The following is a 22,273-nucleotide window of genomic DNA, read 5'->3' on the forward strand; positions in this document are numbered from 1 at the left end:
TCCAGTATTCTTGCCTGGAGAATCCCATGGATAGAGGAGCCTGGAGGGGCTACAGTCCATAGGGTCACAAAGAGTTGGACATGACTGAAGCAACTTAGCAGGTAGCACTATCTCTTTCAGGGAGGTGATAGCCATAATGTTATTTATGGTCATAAACGTTAATTTCCAAGAAACAGGAAGGATCTTACAAATGACAGAGCTGCAGCTCTTACAAAAGACAGAGTCTTATAAAACCCTGTATTTTAATTCTGTACTTATCAACAAGATCTGTAAAAATGGCAGAGGGCAACTAATTGGCTTTAAGGAATCCACCTGTTACTGCCAAGCTTTTAAGATAGACACTTTTCCTCTAGTGGCTCATACAATAAAACCTAGAGACATCCCAGTCCTTAATGGAGTCTGGATTTGGCTTTCTTTTTCTTCTTTAGGGTTGAACCAGCTGCCCTTTGACCCTGCCAACAACAACGAGCCCCTGCAGTTTGGTAGTGCCAGTGGCCCTCTGGTCACAGAAGGCCTCATTGAGAATGGAGGGGAGTCAAGCAAGAAAAGAAAGAGAACAAATGCTCCTTCAGGTAAGCTAGGCAATAATCCATGCTCTTAGGCCAGTGCCACTGAGTCAACACTGTCCCAGAGCCTTGTATGTGGTGGGCACTGGTCTAGGATTTGTAGGAGCTATAGAAATGAGAAAGAGGCCCCTGCCCTCAAAGAATTCATGGTGGAATAGAGGGAGGAAAAAGCACATACTTAAATAACTCTAATCATAAAAGAGAGTATTGTCAGCACTGTGGTGAATGTGTAAAAGGGAAGCAAACCTATGGGAGCACAAACAGGGGATGAGTTTCAGTCAGCTTTGGGCATCATGGAACACTTCAAAGCACACGTGGCATCTGTAGCTGGCCCTTGAATGCATAAGCTTAAGACAAGAAGAGATGAATAAAAAACATTCGATTTATGCAGAAAGAATTACATGAATGAATGATGTCACTGGACATCTTTCTTTGTATGTACAAGTAGTAGGAACCGTCACTTGTACTTCTCATATGGATAACTGCCTATATTTGCATCTCCCCACCCCACCCCTGTTTCCCCCAGTACACACCATGCCCGCATGTGTTCCATGCCCTCATAGCTCTCTTAGAACAGCTGATGAACAGATTGTTCTAAATCCTGTATAACAGCTAACTGAATTTTTAGCCTCCCCTGCAATTACCCCCGTTGTTCATGCTCTGTTGGCCTAGTCGCATGTTATATTTCTCCAAAACAAGTGGGGGGAAAAATGGGAGAACCAGATCTTCACTGATCACTTCAAATATTAAGTGATTAAATATTGAAATATTAATATAAATATTAAAGTAAGAGAAAATATTTTTAAAATTTCATCTCTTTGTTACTTGGCTAGTCATTTGAAAATAGTATCTGTAATCCATAGAGACTGATCTGAGATTTTAATATAGGCCTAATAGACATGTGCATGGGGTTTGGGGTTTTGTTTCATTCTGTTTTTTACTATTACTTTGACATCTGCCTTATAAAATGGAGCATGTTTACAAACATACAACATCATGCCTGACTCTTAGATCATAGGTCTTTCTGCTTATAAATCAAGATATTTGTTCAATACAAGTTTGGAAAACAAAAATACAGTAAATCATTAGCTATCTAGAGCCCTCAAGAAAAGTGTGATTTTTTTTGTTTTTCGTTTTTTTTGGAAAGGTGTAGTATACAGCTAAGGAAATGGCTTGAGTTGTAATCCTAGCTCTCTCTGTCTGTGGCTGCAGGTGGATTTCTTAACCTCTCTGACTTTCACTTTCTTCAACTGTAATGGTAAAAATGGCACTAAAACCTCTTAAGATTATTAATAGAGTTAAATGAAATTAGGTAAATTGTTTAGCTTGATATCTGCACACACTTCCTCCCTTAATAAATCCCTTCATAAATGTTGCTATTTTGTTATTATATGATAATATTACAAACTTCATTGTTTTAAACATCAATGCATTTCACATTTTTAGGTTAAACATTGTGAATACAAATTGTGTATGTGTAACATCTGTCTTTTTAAGTCATATATTCAACATAATCTAAACTTTGCTTGACCATTTAAATGCAAAATTCCAGTCATTAGTCATTGTACTGTGATGGATATGAGTTTGAGTAAGCTCTGGGAGTTGGTGATGCACAGGGAAGCCTGGCGTGCTACAGTCCATGGGGTTGCAAAGAGTCAGACACGACTGAGTGACTGAACTGAACTCTGCTGCAATACTCTATTATACTTTTCTGGGTTTACTAAGGAATATAGACCTTTTAACTTTAAGCTGTCCTAGACTGTAGTGGCTTTTTAGTTATTACAACCACATCAGCCCCATTTTATCCACGTCCTGTCTCCTTTCTGCAGCCTGCACTCATCTCTAGTTTCTCTAACTGTCCCTTCTGTAACAGCCCCTTTTCTCCTTTTAATCAGTTACAAACTTAAAAAAAAAAAAGAAAAAAAAACCAAGCAAGATCTCCAGGTCAGTGTTTTAAATGAATATGTTAAGTAAGAGTTAAATCAGCTGTGAGAGAACCTGCTATGGAGAGAGATGCATGATTTAGGGCATCAACTTTAAAACATCTATTTTGGCTGTTCTGACGCCTTTTTTCATCACCTAGTTTTTCCACTGTGTTCGTGGTGAGTGATGTACTAGTTTAGAATAATACCTCCAGAACATTGGTTAGCTCATGAGGGTGGAGAAAAGGGGCATGTATTAATCTGAATTGTGTGAACTGACTTTTAAAGAATTGCAGTTTTATTCCTAATGAGCATACTCAGTGAGAGCAAAGTAACTGTTGCAGATATAGGATTTTAGCAGTAGATTATGTTAATCTATAATTAGCAGAATCAATTTGCATTCAAATAATGAATATGCGTAAGCTCTTAAAAAACAGTATGTTCTTAAAAATAGGTGAACTAGGCCCCTGGCAGGCTCTATTATCTCCCTTGTAATCTTTTTCACACTATTTCCTTAGTGAACCCTTTCTTTGTAAGTATAATAGTACAGTGGTAAGTCCAGCCCAGGTTAAATTACCACAAATTCTAAATTAGTGTAGTCCAAATTAATGAGATTTTACTATACAAGGAGTCTCATAATTGTTCAGCTGGCAATCTTATGGTATTATAAATGAGCAGATTGTTTTATAAGGGTATTGTCTTCCTATGCAGTTCTGCCGGAGCCAGCCGGCAAAGTCGATCAGGTCCCGAGAATGTGCACGACGCGGCTGAGAAAGAATACTACAGCTAAGATGGGGTCGAGAGGATCAGACACGTCTCCACAAAGGGAAGCGGTCTGACCATGACTTTATTCAGCATCTTATATTTATACAGGAGAGCAAGAGAAAAACAAGACAGTTAACATTTTTCTTGGCTCACCTCTACATCTTACGAAAAGTCACAAGAAATCTTGAGAGCATGGGAATGGCACCCTGTTATTATTTCTTACACCAGATAACATTTCCTTGTGAGTGAGAAGTTTGTCCAGAACTCCAGGTGTCTGCAGTTAATAGTCGCCTAATCTCTGGGGTGGCGGGACAGAGAGCTATGCTTGCAAGCAAACCCTCAAGGACTGAGGCAGCTCCCAGGGCTGTGTCCTTTAGATAAAGGACCCCGTTCTCATGGGCAGCTCCCCGCACAGTTCTAGACAAAAGGAAGAGGGAATATATTTTGTGAGTAGGAACTTCCTGCTTCTTTTATCACCATTGCCTGCATCCTAGCAAGAAGGAAAGCCAGGGGCTACCAGCCATTTCAGTTCTAAGCTGAGATACTCATGCAGCCATTACATTGCTCAACCCTGTGACCTCTTTGAATCAAAACTCTCTCTCTCCCTCTCTATCACAACACATGATGGAGAGTTCCATGCCTGCAGCTCTGGTTCCTCACTGTACATTCTATTCTTCCTTTCCCACCCCTCATACCTCACCCTTTTCTACAAACTGCCTCTCCCTTTTTATACTAGAATTGATCTCTTAAAGGTCCCCAGCAACCTCCAGATTGTCACAGTCAGTGGCCCTTTGACAGGTCTCAGCCACCTTGACCTGTTTGCTTCATTTCATGCTGTTAAAACTTCACCTTGCTTGAATTCTTTCTACTTCTGCTTTCCTTCGCAATACACTTTGCAGATTCCTCTTCCTTTTCCGACTCTTTCAAGCATTCTTTCTCCTTTTCTTCCTGCCTCTGCTTTAAGTGAGTATACTATTATCCACGGGCTTCCCTCATGGCTCAGATGGTAAAGAATCCACCTGCAATGCAGGAGACCCAGGTTTGATCCCGGGGTGGAGAAGATACCAGTCCAGTATTCTTGCTTGGAGAATCCCATGAACAGAGGAGCCTGGCGGGCTACAGTCCATGGGGTTGCAAAGAGTCAGACACGACTGAGCAACTAAGTGTGCACGCACTATTATACACATTTATAGGTAAAGAAATAAAGGATGAATAAACTTTCCTAAGAATGAGCATTTAGCAAGTGGTTTGACTAGACCTGCAACTCCAAAGCTTTTCTCTAACTACTTTCCCAGAAGTACTGTGTCTGTAGATATTAGGAGTCTGGGTCTGTTATTAAAGTGCATAGTAAGCATTGGTGGCACACTAGGGAAAGCTGTGTTTGAGAGTAAGGTGAGCAGCACTTGGCTTTGATATCTCTAGGATCCCTTCAAAGGTGGAGATCCCATTGTCCCTTCTTTTCAGCTACTCCCCCAACAAGTTTTCTATTTCCACCAAGGTTGTCTGCTACCTTTCTCCAAATAGGCAATGGGCCTGCCTACTTTGGGACCTTGCTCACGCCATTTACTTTGCCTGGCATGCTTGTCGTCTTCTTTCACATGTCAAAAGCGTGTCCAAGGGACAGCACCTATTACAAGTCACACCTTCTCCAGGAAGCCTTCTGGAGCATCCTAGTTAGAATTATTCACTCATACCTCTGAAACTCCTTGGTCATTATATGCACATGAATCACTTGCCACTGATTATAGACCACCTTGAACTATTGGCTATCTGTTCACACTAATGTATCTTAACTTTTCAACTCAGTCATCAGCCCCTGATTGGAAGGGCCCCTGTGCCATATGTTTTTTGGCAGAGATACAGTCTTGCATTGGAGAAGGCGATGGCACCCCACTCCAGTGTTCTTGCCTGGAGAATCTCATGGACAGAGGAGCTTGGTAGGCTGCAGTCCATGGGGTCGCCAAGAGTTGGACACGACTGAGTGACTTCACTTTCCCTTTTCACTTTCATGCATTGGAGAAGGCGATGGCACCCCACTCCAGTGTTCTTGCCTGGAGAATCCCAGGGACGGGGGAGCCTGGTGGGCTGCTGGCTATGGGGTCGCACAGAGTCGGACATGACTGACGCGACTTAGCAGAAGCAGCAGCAGTCTTGCATACAATAGATGTTAAAGAAATGTTTGTTGACTGATCACATATCTGGCAGAAGAATTACTTTCCCTTTGCCTTAATATTCCGTTATTCTCTTGTCACTCACATGGTAGACCTGTGCACAAGCTAGGCACTCAGTATCTAATGTTGATTAACTAACTGCCTCACTCATCCCTAAAGGTCAGACTCCAGACATTCATGAGATTACATCCCTAGAGCAACCACACATTGAATCTGTGTGCTTGTGAAACAGATACCAACCCTAATGGAATCTTTTCCTCTTAACTGGATGAAATTTCACGTGTGCCCAAGGGAAACTGACAGCTGGAATTGGGTGTCCTGTCCCAACTCCTCTGTGAAGTAGATCCATAACCTGAATTATATATTAGTGTGTATTTGGCCATAAACTCTTTCTATGTGGATCTGGCTGCTTTGCACTCTTAAGGTGAGTTCAGAACTCTTCAGTGTGTTTGCTCTCAAATTTTACCTTTTCCCCATGGAAATGTTTCCTGGTGATTCTGCAGCTGCACAGATTTTCTAAGATTGTGGTGAGTCCGCTTATTCACATGGTTCTCTATGGCCAAAGAGTTAGAAACATTTTAAACCCTTGTCAAATCGTAGTGCCAAGTTCCTATCCAGGAGATACCAGCTGTCTCGTGGTTTGAGATCCACCTGGATTTGTAGAAGCAGAAATAACAACCCTTTTCGCAAATGCTTCCACTGAAGTGGAAGAATCTATGAGTCAGCAAGGCCAACCAGATGATGACTAAAATAAAATGCACTGTTTTAAGCACCAACATCACAATACACTGGCATTCTAATAAGATGCCAGCTCATTGAAAGAGTGGGCAACTAATTCGGGGATAATTATGATACCAGAATGATCATCCAGATGTGGACATAGTCCTGCCTCTATTGCCTTCCCTCATAGTTCTGTATTGAAAGATAAGTTTGCGTTTAATTATGTGATGCCTAATACTGGCAAAAATAAGCAATTTTGCCAAAGTTCATGTGAATAATGAATAGCTCAGTATGAAAAGAAGAGCCTTCAACCATTTTCCATTTGCAATAATGATTGAACCCTAAGAGTACAAGTTTTCCAGGAAGACCCTTGAGTTCAATGATAATTTGCATCGATATTGTGATTCTTTCTCTTAATATATTTTCATATTAATTTCACTTTCCAGATGAGGTGCCAATAACCAGAGAGGAGACATAACTTTGACTGAGATGGAGTGGCATCACCAGGAATGTTAGGATATTCTAAGGACCTCCAGACAGTTTCTAAACTGGATCATAGACTCCTAACTCAGTTTTCACTGTTTCCTTTAGAATTCCTAGAAGTCAGAATGAGACTTGACAATATAAAAGACAGTGAGCAGTTCCAGCACTGCCAAGACTAAATTAACAAGGAGGAGAGGTTCAGTCAGACATAAAGAAGAACTATGTTGGAATGAGTTATCAGAGGAAGTTGTTTAAGCCTGCTTGGAAAAGAAATATAAAAATGGGATCAACACTCATCTGCCTGAGAGTACTTTTGTTCCTTTCTTACCTAGAAGAGGGGCAATGAACCAGGGAACTTTTTAATGACACTTTCAGCCCTTTGATTTACCTCAGCCTCACAAGGCTAAGACTTTTATTTCATATGTACTTTGAAGTCCACAAGTGAAAGCATTGATTGTTTTTAAAGAGAGAAAATGCCACCATTTTATATCTTGGTGTGTGGTATTTCTAGCATGTCAGCTGAATTATCATATTGCCAAAGGCAAGAAGAGCTTATTGTTCCTTGAGATGGAATTAAAATAAGAAAAAGAGTAGACTAATAGCCCTACTCAATCTCTTTAGTCCTTTGGGTGTTTTTATCTGGTTACAGTTTCAAAAAATAAAGCCCTATCTTGATAACTAGAGGATCAAAAAGTAAGCTGTCTTCTTTCTCAGTTCTGATAGAAACTCAGTCTGAAATTTTTCATCTTCAAGGACTGTCAGGAGGAGGGGAGATTGAGCATGGCACAGAAGACGCAAGATAGAAAAATGCAAACACACCTCTCTTAACTTGCTCCAACCATCTGAATAGCTTTGGAATGATTTTGTGACTTCTTTGTACCTCCTAAGTTCTCTCACAGACCTGAAGTATGAGTCAGCCTCATGTGTTGGTAATATAGACGCTAATGATATAGGTGTTGAGTCATAGTATTTCAGAGTTGAAGGCAATCTTGTCTAACTCCATCATTTTCACAAATGAAGAAACTGAAAGCCAGCCAGAGAAGGGACTTTTCTAAAGTCATGTGATTAATTATGAATAGTAGCAGAACCAGAACTGCTTATTACCAGACCTTTATAATCATTTCAAGTTGGCTAGGACTATGGCATGTGATTGATTCATTTGTATTGAAGCAAGTTTATCTGTGACCTAGAGGACCTGCCTTCCTCCATGCTAGTAGTATCAATATTGCATGATTTGTAGCAAGCTAACGCAGTGGTATATAGGTCCCATATCTGTTCTGTCTGCCACACAGGGAAGGGCCCTTTGATCTCAAACTAGAAAAATAGTTTGAATCTGGGAAACACCTATGAGGAAATTGCTTTTGTAGAGCTACAAGTCCAGCAGCTCAGCAAATCACAGAAGCAGCTCTTTGTGATACCTGCTTACTTGGCAGGGAACAGTTTGTTTCCCCCATCCCAGCCTACCCTACAGCCACTACATCCAAATAGGAAAAAATTTCATAATGGTGTTTTGTCTGTTATTTAAGGTTTGTCGCATAATTTTGTCTAGAGGATCTCTTTCAATTTCTCGATTTTGAGGGTAAAGACTTGTCTGATAAAAATCGGTTTTAGGTCAGTAAAATCCAATTTCACAGTAAAAGGATTCTTGGATTTGGAAAGGTTGTTTCTCTCCTGTTAGCTTAGTAAAGTCATCAAAGCAAGTGTTGTTCTTGACTTTGAGGTTTATTTGGGCCTCTGTGGCCTCACTGGCCTCAGAGAGAAATAAGCATACTTAGACATGTTATAGGAGAAGGCAATGGCACCCCATCCAGTACTTTTGCCTGGAAAATCCCATGGACGGAGGAGCCTGGTGGGCTGCAGTCCATGGGGTTGCTAGAGTTGGACACGACTGAGCGACTTCACTTTCACTTTTCACTTTCATGGATTGGAGAAGGAAATGGCAACCCACTCCAGTGTTCTTGCCTGGAGAATCCCAAGGACAGGGGAGCCTGGTAGGCTGCCGTCTATGGGGTCGCACAGAGTCGGACACGACTGAAGCGACTTAGCAGCAGCAGCAGCAGCAGACATGTTATATGAAGAATACTGCAGACTGTGAGTTTGGTACTCGATTTGCCACTTGCAACTCTTTGGACCCAGGGCAAATCACAGAAGCCTTTTCCAGTTGCTACTTCTGCTAAATGGGAAAAGTGTTTTGAAAACTATCAGATACTACTTGTATAGTTACTACTACTGCTGCTTGTCGAGTCTGCGAGTGTGAGTGCTCTTCTCCTTTCAATTCTGAGTCAAACTGAGAGCAAATACAAAAAGCCACTTGAGGAACAAAATACAGTATCAACTTTATTATAAGTAAAACTATAAGAACATGACTTGGCCTAAGGTCTAATGAAGCTTCCTGCCATCTCCTGCTCCAAATCTCTACATTGATACTCACCGATAGGGAAGATTGAGTCAGCAGAACAGGCCATTTACCTTATCATTGTCATTGAGCGTGATGCCCTAGGTCACAATTCAGTGGAAGCTAGAAATTAAGAGCAAGATGGGCCTCTGGGCCTGCCAACTGGAAAACAGTGCCTGTGCCCTAAATAAGTGCTGCTCACTTTAGAAGAGAGAAAGGGTCATGTTCAACTTGAGGACATTTTGACCCATGAGCCAGAATGAAGAGGTTAAACCAGAAATGAGCACTTATTTTTATTCTAATCTTACTAATCAGATAAGTGGATGTTCCTCCTGTGCCAAAGAGCAAGCAAGGGTGGAGAGAAAACCCAGAGAAGTTTCTATAGTACTGTCTGTCCTCTCTCACAAGTAGAATGGATGTTCCCTCCTCCGCATGGAATGATGCCAAGTGTGATGAGAACCTCCACCATCCCAACATTGCTGTTTATTTGCAGATAAATATGACTTTGGATTTTTCTATTTTCAGAATTCTTTTTAACAAAGGGAAACTAGCAATGACAGACCATTTCAAGGTACAAAAAACATGGTTGTTCTAGCACCATGTGTTATATTTAGATTTTTACTTCTCCATGTATAAAGTCAAGACAAATTCCAGATGGAATTCAACTTTCTATCATCTGATTTCGCCTCAGAGTAGTACCTTACAGGGAGGAGATTTCGTTTTCATGACTTTCAAACACAGACACCTTTGCTGCCATTTTAGCATTGTCATTTCACATGTGATTGCAGATTCTACATGCCTTCCTTTCCCTTCCATGACACCAGAGTGTAATACTTAAATACTTTATTACTACTACTACCAGTGTGCCAGACGCTGTTCTAAGTGTTTCAAATGTGTTAAATAATTTTACTTTCATGGCAACTCTATGATTATCCCCATTTTACTGACAAAGAAACAAATACAGAGAAGTTAAGTAATTTGTGCAAATAGTAAAGAAGTAGAGGAGATATGGCCCAAACCCAGACAGGATAGCTCTAAAGTTATTGTCAAAAATCAATTGAGTCAGAATGGAAATTGAGGAAGAGCCAGGCATCAATGTTTTTTAAAGGCATTGCAAATGATTTCATTATGCAGCCAGGCTTAAGGACCTGTTCAGCTACCCATACTGCATCTGAGCAACTAGATGTACTTAGGCCACTATGGTTCAGAATGCTGGCCATTTGTAGTGCAGCAGTCCTTACTTTTCCATGGAGATATGTTCCAAGATCCCCCAGTGGATGCCTGAAACTGGGGATAGTAGCGATCCCTACATATACTGTATTTTTTCCCTATACATGCATCCTATGATAAAGTTTAATTTATAAATTAGGCACAGTAGGAGAATATCCAAATTGCCAGGATAACTACTCTTGTACTTTGCAGCCACTATTAAGTAAAGTAGGGGTTGCTGCTGCCGCTAAGTCTCTTCAGTCGTGTCCGACTCTGTGCGACCCCACAGACGGCAGCCCACCAGGCTCCCCTGTCCCTGGGATTCTCCAGGCAAGAACACTGGAGTGGGTTGCCATTTCCTTCTCCAATGCATGAAAGTGAAAAGTCAAAGTGAAGTCGCTTAGTCGTGTCCGACCCTCAGCGACCCCATGGACTGCAGCCTTCCAGGCTCCTCCATCCATGGAATTTTCCAGGCAAGAGTACTGGAGTGGGGTGCCATTGTCTTCTCCGAAAGTAAGGGTTACCTGAACACAAATACTACTGATACCACAGCAGTTGACTCAATAACCTAGGTGGCTACTAAGTGACTTACAAGAGGGATACATTGGACAAAAGGATGATTCGTGTGGCAGGACAGTGGGGGATTTGATCATGCTACTCAGAACAGCATGCCACTTAAAACTTATGGATTGTTTATTTCTAGAATGTTCCATTGAATATTTTTGGACCAAATTTGACCCTGGGTAACTGAAACCGCAGAGAGCAAAACCATGGATACTATATTTTATGATAAAGAATGTCTAACATCTTATGTCAAGAACTGAAGTAACGGTGAAGCAGTATACCAGAAGGTGACAAAGTAATTGTGTATATGTTGACCATTCTAGGTATTTCAACACAGAAAGAAGTAACCACCTAATTTGTAGTTTTCTTTTTCTCTGCTCCATTTCCTGATATCCATTTTACTACCTATTGAAATAAAAGTCCATGATGATGAAATTTCCTCAAAAGGATTGGGAGACAGTCTTGATTTTGTTTTCCTATCTCAATTTCCTTGATAATAGGAGCTATTTAGTTTAAACCATGCAGGCTGTGGTATTTCCATTGAGCAATTGCTTGTGTAATAGAATTAACTTTAAAATATTTTGCTTCTCCTACATTTGAATTTTAAGCAAAAGCAGCTTTCATGTGTAAGCTGTTTTATGGGATGTGGTAAGTGAGGGTTGAGAAGAGTGACACAGAAAACCATTAGATGTCCAACTGCTCAAATGGAATGTGCTATTTTTCAGGGGAGAGAGGTTTCAGCAAGTGGCATTCCCTAGCTCCAGTCCCTTTCTTCTGCATATTTGATTCAATAACAATACAGGAGCAGCAGGTTTTATGAAATATTGATTGTATGTCAACCTCTATAACCAAGTGTTTTACATATATAAATTCAAGCAAACTTCATAACAAATCTGTAAAATAGATACCATTTTCTCCTTTGTTTATAGATAAGAAAACTGAGGCTTAGAAAACTTATGAAACTTTTTCAGGCTACAGTTAGTATATAGTAGTTCAGTTCAGTCACTCAGTTGCGTCCGACTGTTTGCGACCCCATGAACCGCAGCATGCCAGGCCTCCCTGTCCATCACCAACTCCCGGAGTCTACCCAAACCCATGTCCATTGAGTCGGTGATGCCATCCAACCATCTTATCCTCTGTCATCCCCTTCTCCTCCTGCCCTCAATCTTTCCCAGCATTAGGGTGTTTTCCAATGAGTCAGCTTTTTGCATCAGGTGGCCAAAGTATTGGAGTTTCAGCTTCAACATCAGTCCTTCCAATGAAGACCCAGGACTGATCTCCTTTAGGATGGACTGGTTGGATCTCCTTGCAGTCCAAGGGACCCTCAAGAGTCTTCTCCAACACCATAGTTCAAAAGCATCAATTCTTTGGCTCTCAGCTTTCTTTATAGTCCAACTCTCACATCCATACATGACCACTGGAAAAACCATAGCCTTGACTAGATGGGCCTTTGTTGACAAAGTAATGTCTCTGCTTTGTAATATGCTGTCTAGGTTGGTCATAACTTTCCTTCCAAGGAGTAAGCGTCTTTTAATTTCATGGCTGCAGTCATCATCTGCAGTGATTTTGGAGCCCAGAAAAATAAAAGTCAGCCACTGTTTCCACTGTTTCCCCATCTATTTGCCATGAAGTGATGGGACTGGATGCCATGATCTTAGTTTTCTGAACGTTGAGCTTAAGCCAACTTTTTCACTCTCCTCTTTCACTTTCATCAAGAGGCTCTTTAGTTCTTCTTCACTTTCTGCCATAAGGGTGGTGTCATCTGCATATGTACAACAGTACATAAAAAGAGGGAGGCAGGATATAATCGTGGTTAAGAGTACATGCTCAGAATCCTGGCTCTGACATTAGGCAAATTATTGAAGCTCTTTGGGCCTCAGTTTCTTCACCTATAAAATAGAAGTCTTAATACCAAGTGCACAGGTTGTTTGGGGATTAAATGACAAGGTGATGAAACAGTGCTTAGTACATGGTGTTCTTTTGTTCAATGAATATTTATTGAGTCTTAAGTGTGAACCATCATGGTAGGTATTAAAAGTACAGCTGTAAATAAGACAAATTCCAACCCTGGCCTTGTGATGTTCACCATCTAGTAAGGAAGACACTCATTAAGCAAATAATTACACAAATAATTACTTGTAATTATGCTGAGTGCTATCAAAGAGTGACTGCTTATAGTGAATACTCGGTAAATAAGAGCAAACATTTACTAAGTGGCTATTATATGTTGGGCACTAAGCCAGGAAGAAATTGAGTACAAGTGCATAATTGGATGAAGAGTAAAGGCATTTTCATGGAATTTTATTTCAGAGCAGGGTAAGGTTAATGAAGGTTAACTTCATTCCTCTGGCCAATCAAGGAAGCTTTGGAGGGATGGAGGCAAAATTTTGGAAGATGCTTGGTTGAGTTCCCTGGGAAGAAGAGAGATCAAATTAAGAATGTGTCTTCTTTCCCCAAAATGAGTTTCTGGAGATCATGCAAATCATCTAATGTGAGGGGCATCCCCAGCATGAGTAGCCTTTGTATCTGTCAAGATAGAGATTTTAAGAGGCTTGTGTAACAAGGAACAAGGCTTTCCCTCTGAAATGAATGCCAAGTGCTGAATTTGCTTCAGAACTTGGCATGAAGTCTGAGCAGGCAACGAGTCATAACTACGTACTGTTGTCAGATGCTGATTTAAATATCATTCCATACAAATATAGTGGTTCTGCTGGCAAGCTGTTTTCTAATCTGGCCTTTTTTTTTTATTCCTCTCCATAATTACCCTGATCTAGGATGAACAGCCTGAGAAACATTGACTAATGCATCCTAAATTATCTCAGCAGGGTAACCACAAGATTTTAGCTTCTTTTGATTTTGTGCCAGGTCTCTGTTAAACAGTTTTTAAACCAATGTTAGGTGTGTACAGAGAGGTCTATAGATCTTCCAGGCTGGGCTTTCCAACAATTAAGACTGTTGTCCTTTGCTTTCGTGGTGCCACTCTGTGGCATAGCCTACAGGGAGGGAGGTGCTTTATATTTTTTGTTCTCCTGTCAAACAGCCAGTCATTTGTAGAGTTCTGTGTTGAAGCTCTGACTGCTAAGACATGTTTTCTAAAGGTAGCTAAGAAACTTGATTCTCTGCCTTTACTCTGGGCCCCTAGCAGACAATGTTAAGCGTGACTTGGGACTCGACACTTCAGTAAAAGCCTGTTCTTTGTGCATGGAACATATAGTAATAGAAGCAGGTCCCAGAACTAGTCTCATTTACAGATGAGGTAATGGAGATTCAGAGGCTCAGTGGCTTGCCCAAGATGAGACAGCCAGCAAGCTATTCAAACCCAGATTTTCCGATGAGTCCTGTGCACTTTGCACCATGCCCCACTGGTTGCTAAGGTTTCTGAAGAAGGCAGTGACGTGATTTGAGCTGTTCTTTCAAAAGATACTCTGACCAAAGTGTTTTTATTATAGATTTTAAAGGGGGCAGAACCAGAAAGGCAAGTTTGAAGACTTTTGAGTCATCCCAGGGAAGTGAACTATGGGCCTGAATCCGTGTTATGGGAGTAGGAATAAAGAGGGGATAGATAAAAGAAACTTAATGGAGGTAAATCATCCTGAACTGTTATGGCTCAAAAAGCCATAAAACCTAGAAATGAAAAAGAGATGAAAATCATTGGGCCCAGTTCTTTATCTTTCTGCAAAATATAATTAACCCCACCTTGACAGATGCTTGTGTGTGTGCTCAGCTTTGTCTGACTCTTTGCAACCCTATGGCCTATAGCTCACTAGGCTCCTCTGTCCTTGGGATTCCAAAGGCAAGAATACTGGACTTGGTTGCCATTCCCTTCTCCAAGGGATCTTCCCAACTCAGGGATTGAATCCAGGTCTCCTGCATTGGCAGGTGAATTCTTTACCACTGTGCCACCTGGGAAGCTCTGCCATTTAGCCTAAGTGACTTGCCCAAAGTCCTAAATTAGTTTGGGCAGAAAGGAACTGGAGCTCAGAACTCCTTCTTCCTAGTATAGTATTCTTCCCACTAAAGCACAGGGTCTGTCAAATCTGTTTTTTAGTTTGTTAATTTTTTAAAAAACATTTTATTGACAAGCATAAAAATACAAAATCATTCGTGTATACCAATGAACTTCCACAAAAGCACACCTATGTAACCAGCACCTAAGACAAAGCACAGACCATTTCTGACACCCTAGAAGGCCCTGGTGCCCTTTCGAAATCACTTACTTCCCCACCAAGGATGGTTTCTGCCCTGACTTGTGCTCTCTCTTTATAATAACCGCCTGGTAGGCTGTGTTAGAAATTGGGAAATTTACTACTGGGATCCTCTTGTTCATAGATATTTAGATTATTCCTATCTTTTGGCTGCCACAGAAAGGCTGCAAAGACATCCATGAGCATGCTAGTTTCTACATATGCTGGTGCTGCTGCTAAGTCGCTTCAGTTGTGTCCGACTTTGTGTGACCCCATAGACAGAAGCCCACTAGGCTCCCCCATCCCTGGGATTCTCCAGGCAAGAACACTGGAGTGGGTTGCCATTTCCTTCTCCAATGCATGAAAGTGAAGTCGCTCAGTCATGTCTGACTCTTAGCGACCCCATGGACTGCAGCCCACCAGGCCCCTCCATCCATGGGATTTTCCAGGCAAGAGTACTGGAGTGGGGTGCCATTGCCTTCTCCGAGTTTCTACATATGAGCAAGTGTTACTCTAGAGTCTAAGAAACCGGATTGCAGAATTGAAGTGTTATGGGCTTTGTACATTTTAATAGCTTCTATAAAGGCCTCACCAAGTCAACACATCAGTGCTGCATCCAGTGTTGAGAGGGTCATTCTTTGTCTTCTTGCTGCCACACAGTATCTTTAAACATTTGACTTTTTGCCCATTAGACAAGCAATGAATTGTAGCTCTTTATTGCTTTAACTTGCATTTCTCTAACAAATAGTGGGTTTGAGATTCTTTTTTCAATGTTTTCTAATCCTTTATGTTTCTTGTGTATATCACTTGTGATATCCTCTGCTCATTTTTCTATGGTTATTTATCTTTTTGGACATGTAAGGTTCTTTTTATGTCATGGAAATTCATCTTTTTCTGTTAAATATGTTCTGGATGTTTCCCCATCTATTTTAACACTGTTTATGCTGTGTTCATTCACATCAAATCTATTTTTTAGTTATATCCCTCTTGTGGATTCTCTTGTCATTCCTGCAAGTATGGAAAAACCACACACTTTGGATTTTTTAGAGCAGCCCCACTGTTACATGTTTTAATCCCATTGTCCTCAAAACTATAAGAGCATATTTCAAATCATGCTTTCTCAATTACAGAGGCAGAAAAATCAGTCATCCCACCTATAGTTGTTGGCAATGAAGTTCTTGATCTGTTTTCCAGACAAGATCCAGGTGCTCTTTGAGGGAAAAAATAGGGTAGCAGGACACACCTGTCTTTAAGCTGTGGAATCTGGTATGCACTAAAGGGAATGTGAATATGGTGTAAACACTGGTCATTCTCAGCCTCATGTCCCAGCTGTCTTCTGCTATGGCACTCAGACAGCTTAGGCACTTTGGAATGTTTGGTTGCTACTTAAAAGTGTTTGGTTACACAGCAGGAGGTCTGGAAAAATTCTGTCTGGTGTCTATAAAGGGAAATGGAACTTCTTCTGGCACATGAAAAGATCTCTTAAACTCCTGTCCATATTCGTTAGGTCTATAAAAATTTGTTGTATCTAAGAAATAGAAAGTTTTGATAATCAAAGTTTTTGAAATGTTGGGATAGAATTTAGCCTATTTATATAGCCAGTTTAAACACATTCTCAGCAATAAACAATTACAAGCAAATAATATGCTAGTATATTTATTCAGCAAATATTTAATGGATGCCTACTGTGTGTCAGGTGATATTGGATGGAAGGGTAGATGAAAATGCTGATTTCCAACAGAAACAGAAAGATGAATAAGATGAAAGGTGAATAAGGCTCTCACCCACAAGGTGCCTACAGTCTGGTAAATAGAATGTATTCTCTTGCATTGATGAAAAACACATCTCTAGGAATTCTAAAGGGACCATGTTGGTTAGTTTTTAGTTAGAGTTACTGAGCTTGCTTAAAAGCGATAAAATTGAATTCACCCTCATTTACTCAGTAACAGTGCCTGTTTCCTGTGTTTTCCTCTCAGAAGCCCCATTATTATACTCTCTTTTCAGAGAAAGCTGGTATGAGCATTCAAGTAAGCAAAAAATAGGCCTTCTCTCTTGCCAAAAATTTGCTTTTTCCAAGTGTCATTGACACCTTTAGGCTATGAAATGGTAAAAATAATCTTGGTTTAGATTGATAGGTATTTAGATGGTAGCAATAAGCGAAAACAATGAGATGGGGGCCTCAAGCCTTCTTAAGCCCTAAATGTCTTAAGGAATGACACATTTTTCACTGGTAAGTGTTCAGGGGTGATAATTGGCTTCCCGTTGTACACTGAACATGGCTTGAGAAGAAAATGCTTCCCCTCGATTATGAAATAGTGTTTGGTATTGTACTTTTAAAATTAATTCAGTAAACATTTGCTCTGATAATTAGACTGCATGGAGCTTCATGCTGAGGGTACATTTTCATTTGTGTGTGCAATTTAAAAGTTTCTTAAGACCATAGGTTGCTTAAAAACTGACTATGGATGTCAGACTGATCCTTTTTTGCCTTCTCTAACCTATCCTCTCCCCTCCATCTAAACCTTGAACTTTCAACCCAGTGGGGAAGTTCTAAAGCATCAGAACTTTGAGGACAGCTCTGTGATTTTGAATTTCATCTCTCTGCACCCTGCCCTACCCACAACCTTCATACTCACACCATTTCTCACAACTGTTCTTTGAAAGGATCAGGGTGCCTTTGCTTCCAGGAGAGCTCAGGAGTTATTTTTGCAAGTTAGCAGCAGCCCAGTAATTCTATCTCCTTTCCTATGGAACAGGTGCTCAAGTCTTTCAAATTTCTTTGACCACTCTGGGTAAGTTTTCTTCCAAGACAAGAATATGTGACCCTGGGCATCTGCAGAAGGGCCAAACAACTTCTGCAGGGGGTATCCACTGTTATACTGAAAGCTTAGTTGGGAATAAGAAAAGAATCAGAGCACGCAGTGAGGTACTGGGAAGAATGAATGGGAGAGGTGAAAGAGATCATTATATAAATCATCTAGATCTAGCCTTTCCTTTACAACACTACCCCAAACCCTACCTCAAACCACTAAGTAGCTAGTACAGAGCTAAATATATAATTCACTGTCTGTGATATTTACCGACTTTGATAACATCCTTATGAGATTGGAGGGCAAGAGCCAGTATCGATTACTGCTTAAAACCCTGGGCTCTGGATTCTTGGGCTTAGAGCTGCCATAAACTAGTCTATGATTTTGAACAAGTAACTAAGTTCTCTAAGCCATAGTTCCCTTAATCTGTAAAACAGAGAAAACATTACCTACCTCATAGGATGACTTTGTGGATTACATGAAATCATTGATATTAAATTGCTTATTGTGGTGACTGCATGGAATAAGGAATCTAAAATTTTTACAAATAGAGAGCTCAGAAATAAGCCCATGTATGTATGGAGTTCTGATATATAAAAGAAGAAGCATGACAATTCAGTGGGAAATGTAGAGACTGTTTAATAAATGAAGCTGGAAAATAGTTATTCATATGGAAAAAGATGAAAATAAATCTTATACCATTTACAGGATTAATTGAGTATAAATTTCAAAAACAAAATTTTAAACTCCTAGTAGAAAATGCCAGTGAATATCTTCCAAACTTTGGAATAGAGAAAGGCTCAGAAATAATATGCCTTAAAGTGTGAAATAAGACAAGTTACAAACTGGGAGAAAATATTCGCAAAACACAACTAACAAAGAAATACTATCAACAATATATAAAGGAGCTATAAACATTAAGAAAGCACTAGTAGTCCCATAGAAAAATGGACAAAGACATGCTCTTTTTTTCACAAAAAACTGCAGTACAGAAGGCCAATTAACTTATGAGGAGATTCTACATCATATTAAGTAGGAAAAGGAAAATCAACTCACAAAAAGATACTGTTTTGTATCCAGTTGGTTGGCAAAAAAGTAAAAGGTGATAATACCAAGGAACCTTTCTCATCTATGGTTCCTGAAGAGAATAAAGGACTAATGCCCTAAACTAACCATTGCATGTAAAGAATTAACTCCTCTCCTTTGTATCTAGAGGGGTATGATTTATGTACTGTCCTTGAGAAAATTGAGATTGTTTTCTTATTCTGTGATTTAGATGAGGAACCCTGAGAAAGACAAGTATTAGAGAAGATGCAGAGTCGCATTTTTTATATATTACAAGTAGGAATATATATACATATATATGTGTCTATATATGTACATATATAAATTGCTGCAAGCACTTTGGGTTGCATGTTGACATTATCTCCTGAAGTTGAACATTCATCTACCCTGTGACCCCAAAATTCTACTCCTTAGATACATATCTAAGAGAACCTTACTTATGTATAACAGGAGACACAGCTATGGTTATAACAACATAGTTCACAATACAAAAATCCAGAAACAACCTAAATTTCATCACTATTAATAATAGACTAATGAACTATGGTATATTCATACAGTAGAATATTATGCAATATTCAGAACAAATGAACTATGGCCATGCAAAAAATATGGACTAATCTTAGCAATATGATAATGGATAAAAAAGTAAACCCTAAAATATTATATATACCATACTGTATGTTATAAATTATTAAAAATTAAGTTTTATATTACATGTACATATAATAAAACTAATTTTAGAAGGCAAAGAGATAATGAATGCAGGATTCACAATAATGGCTACCTGAAGCTGAAACTCCAATACTTTGGCCACCTGATGTGAAGAACTGACTCATTTGAAAAGACCCTGATGCTAGGAAAGATTGAGGACAGGAGAAGGGGATGACAGAGGATGAGATGGTTGGATGGCATCACCGACTCAATGGACAGGAGTTTAGGTAAACTCCGGGAGTTGGTGATGGACAGGGAGGCCTGGCGTGCTGCGATTCATGGGGTCACAAAGAGTCGGACGCGACTGAGAGACTGAACTGAAATGAACTGGCTTAGAGGTAGGGTGAGGGAGCATGTAAGCTGGGGATAAAGGAATCCTTATAGTTAGATGGAAATTATTGTCAAGGTCTTAGTTTTTATTTGGGGTCTGTGGGTTTGCTAGTACTTGTTACATTATTAAAAATAACTAAGTAACTTAGGGAGCAGTGCTGAAAGTATATCCTGGACTAAGTATCATGATTAATCCAACTGTATGCACCTGAGAGTCTCTAATAAATACACATAAAATAAAGTACTTAGCCCTGTGCTTTTGGTACAAAATAACACAAGGTAAATGGCAGTTGTCATTGCTAGCATTTCTTCTTCTTCCAACCCTCTTCATTTTATCTCCTGTCAAGCAGTCATAATTTTCATGTTGTGCCTGAGGATTAATAATTAGAAATATTACTTTACATGAGGTCTCTCCAAATGACTGAGAGAACGAGGTTCAAAATTTAATAGTTCCTGTGTTTTCAACCTTTTATAAATCCATTAGACCTCTTTTATTGAATTATTTTTTTTCTAATTATCAAAGTACTCTACACATGTACTTCTAGGGTGTTACCAATACCAAAAGCTTTAACCTTTGCATATTATGACTTTGGTACTCAAAATCATAATAGTCATTTAATATAATAGCAGCAGATGGTACTGAATTAGGGCATTCTGCTAGAAGATTATAGTATGTGATGAATGGGAAGTTAGGGAAAAAAAATTGTGCTGTTAGCCTGAATCTGTAAGTCTGTTAACTATGATTATTTATTTATTAGACTTTATATAGTACCTTCTCTTTATTCCCTGCCACAAACATTCCTCTTTTCCCACTATCAAAAGAGCTGAACTATAACTTCTTAGGAGAACAAGTTTTTTTTTTTTTTTTTTTGCTGTTTAATTTAAATTTATTTATTTTAATTGGAGGCTAATTACTTTACAATATTGTATTGGTTTTGCCATACATCAACATGAATCCACCATGGGTGTACATGTGTTCCCCATCCTGAACCCCTCTCCCACCTCCCTCCCTGTACCATCCCTCTGGGTCATCCCAGTGCACCAGCCCCAAGCATCCTGTATCCTGCATCGAACCTGGACTGGCGATTCGTTTCTTATATGATATTATACATGTTTCAATGCCATTCTCCCAAATCATCCCACCCTCTCCCTCTCCCACAGAGTCCAACAAGTTTTTAATGTAGCATTGGGAATAAAAATGACTTGGAGGTGGCTGTCTGATCTCAGTGTGTTTTTTTAGGTGGAAAGTTTAGTGCAGGAAAAGGAAAATGGAAGGACTAGCAGAAGGTGAAATTGTATGAAAGAAAATGGTAAGGGTAAGAAAAACAGGGTAGTGGCTGGGGGGTGGGGTGGGATACAGAAATAGAAGCCAAAAGACCTCGAATTTAATCTAAGCTTTTGCCTTCATATCATTATTTGACCTTAGCAAGTTACTTATCTTCTCTGTCTTCATTTCCTGGGACAAAGTGAAGATATTAAGCTATTTTTGTCCCTTCAAGCATGAGCATCTTAAAATTAAAGCCAAATAGGGCGATTTTACTTCCAGGAAGATGGACTAGACACAGTTTCCCTATTCCTCCCTCTAAGTACAACTAAAAACTCTAGATATTATATATTAAAAATTAATAATAAGACTGAAAAGCACAGAGGAGAAGGCAGACTGTCTAGGGACCTTGAGACCTGAAGAGTGACTGGTGGTGAGTTTCATGGGTTTTCTTTTTACCTCATTATCTCACCCTTGGGGCTGAAGAACCTGGCAATCCATGAACACCAATGGGTATAGACCCAGAAAAGTCCAAAAAAAAACCCCTGCTCTCTCTAGCCAAAGGACCAGGAAAGAGCAGTCTAGTAAGATGGAAAACTTATAGATAATATAGCTAAGTGCTCTACTCCAGCCAAACAACACAGAAAAAAACTGTGGCCCTATTCCCACCCACTCCCAGCCAAGAGGGGAACCTAGATTTCCATCTGCCACAAGGCTCTAATGAGGCACTCCAATGCCTTTGCCAGGGACTCCTGCCAGGATAGTGTCAGCAAAGACAAGGTACCTAGCTGGAATTTTCATTACCACTGGCCAGCAGTAAACTACTCCCCACCTCAACATTTTTACAGTAGACCATCTGGGGAGCTTGGACTTCTACTCCTTTCTGACAATTGAAAGTGAAAAGAATGCTCCTCCTCACTGTTGTGGCATCAGAGGAGGTGATGGAGATTCATGACTGTCACCATCACCCAGGAGTAACAAGGTCACCCCCAGCAGGTGTCAGTGGAGACTACATGGGAAGCTGGAACTAAGACCCCTGCCCATCAACAATGAGGAGACCACCTCCCTCAGATGTCAATGAAGGCTAAATGGGGAACCTGGTCTTCTACTT

The 22,273-nt window shown here is 40.0% G+C and overlaps 1 protein-coding gene across 1 annotated transcript in view; it reads left to right on the forward strand.

Annotated features, from left to right (window-relative positions):
- The first annotated feature begins 418 nt into the window (after positions 1 to 418).
- The window catches only part of ENOX2 (ecto-NOX disulfide-thiol exchanger 2), a 175,820-nt gene continuing 153,965 nt past the window's right edge, over positions 419 to 22,273 (forward strand). The window contains exon 1 of the mRNA XM_005907902.3: positions 419 to 572. The gene's annotated coding sequence lies outside the window, so the exon portion shown is untranslated. The remainder of the gene's footprint in view (positions 573 to 22,273) is intronic.

Source organism: Bos mutus, chromosome X, assembly GCF_027580195.1.
Source record: "Bos mutus isolate GX-2022 chromosome X, NWIPB_WYAK_1.1, whole genome shotgun sequence".
Lineage (NCBI taxonomy): Eukaryota > Metazoa > Chordata > Mammalia > Artiodactyla > Bovidae > Bos > Bos mutus.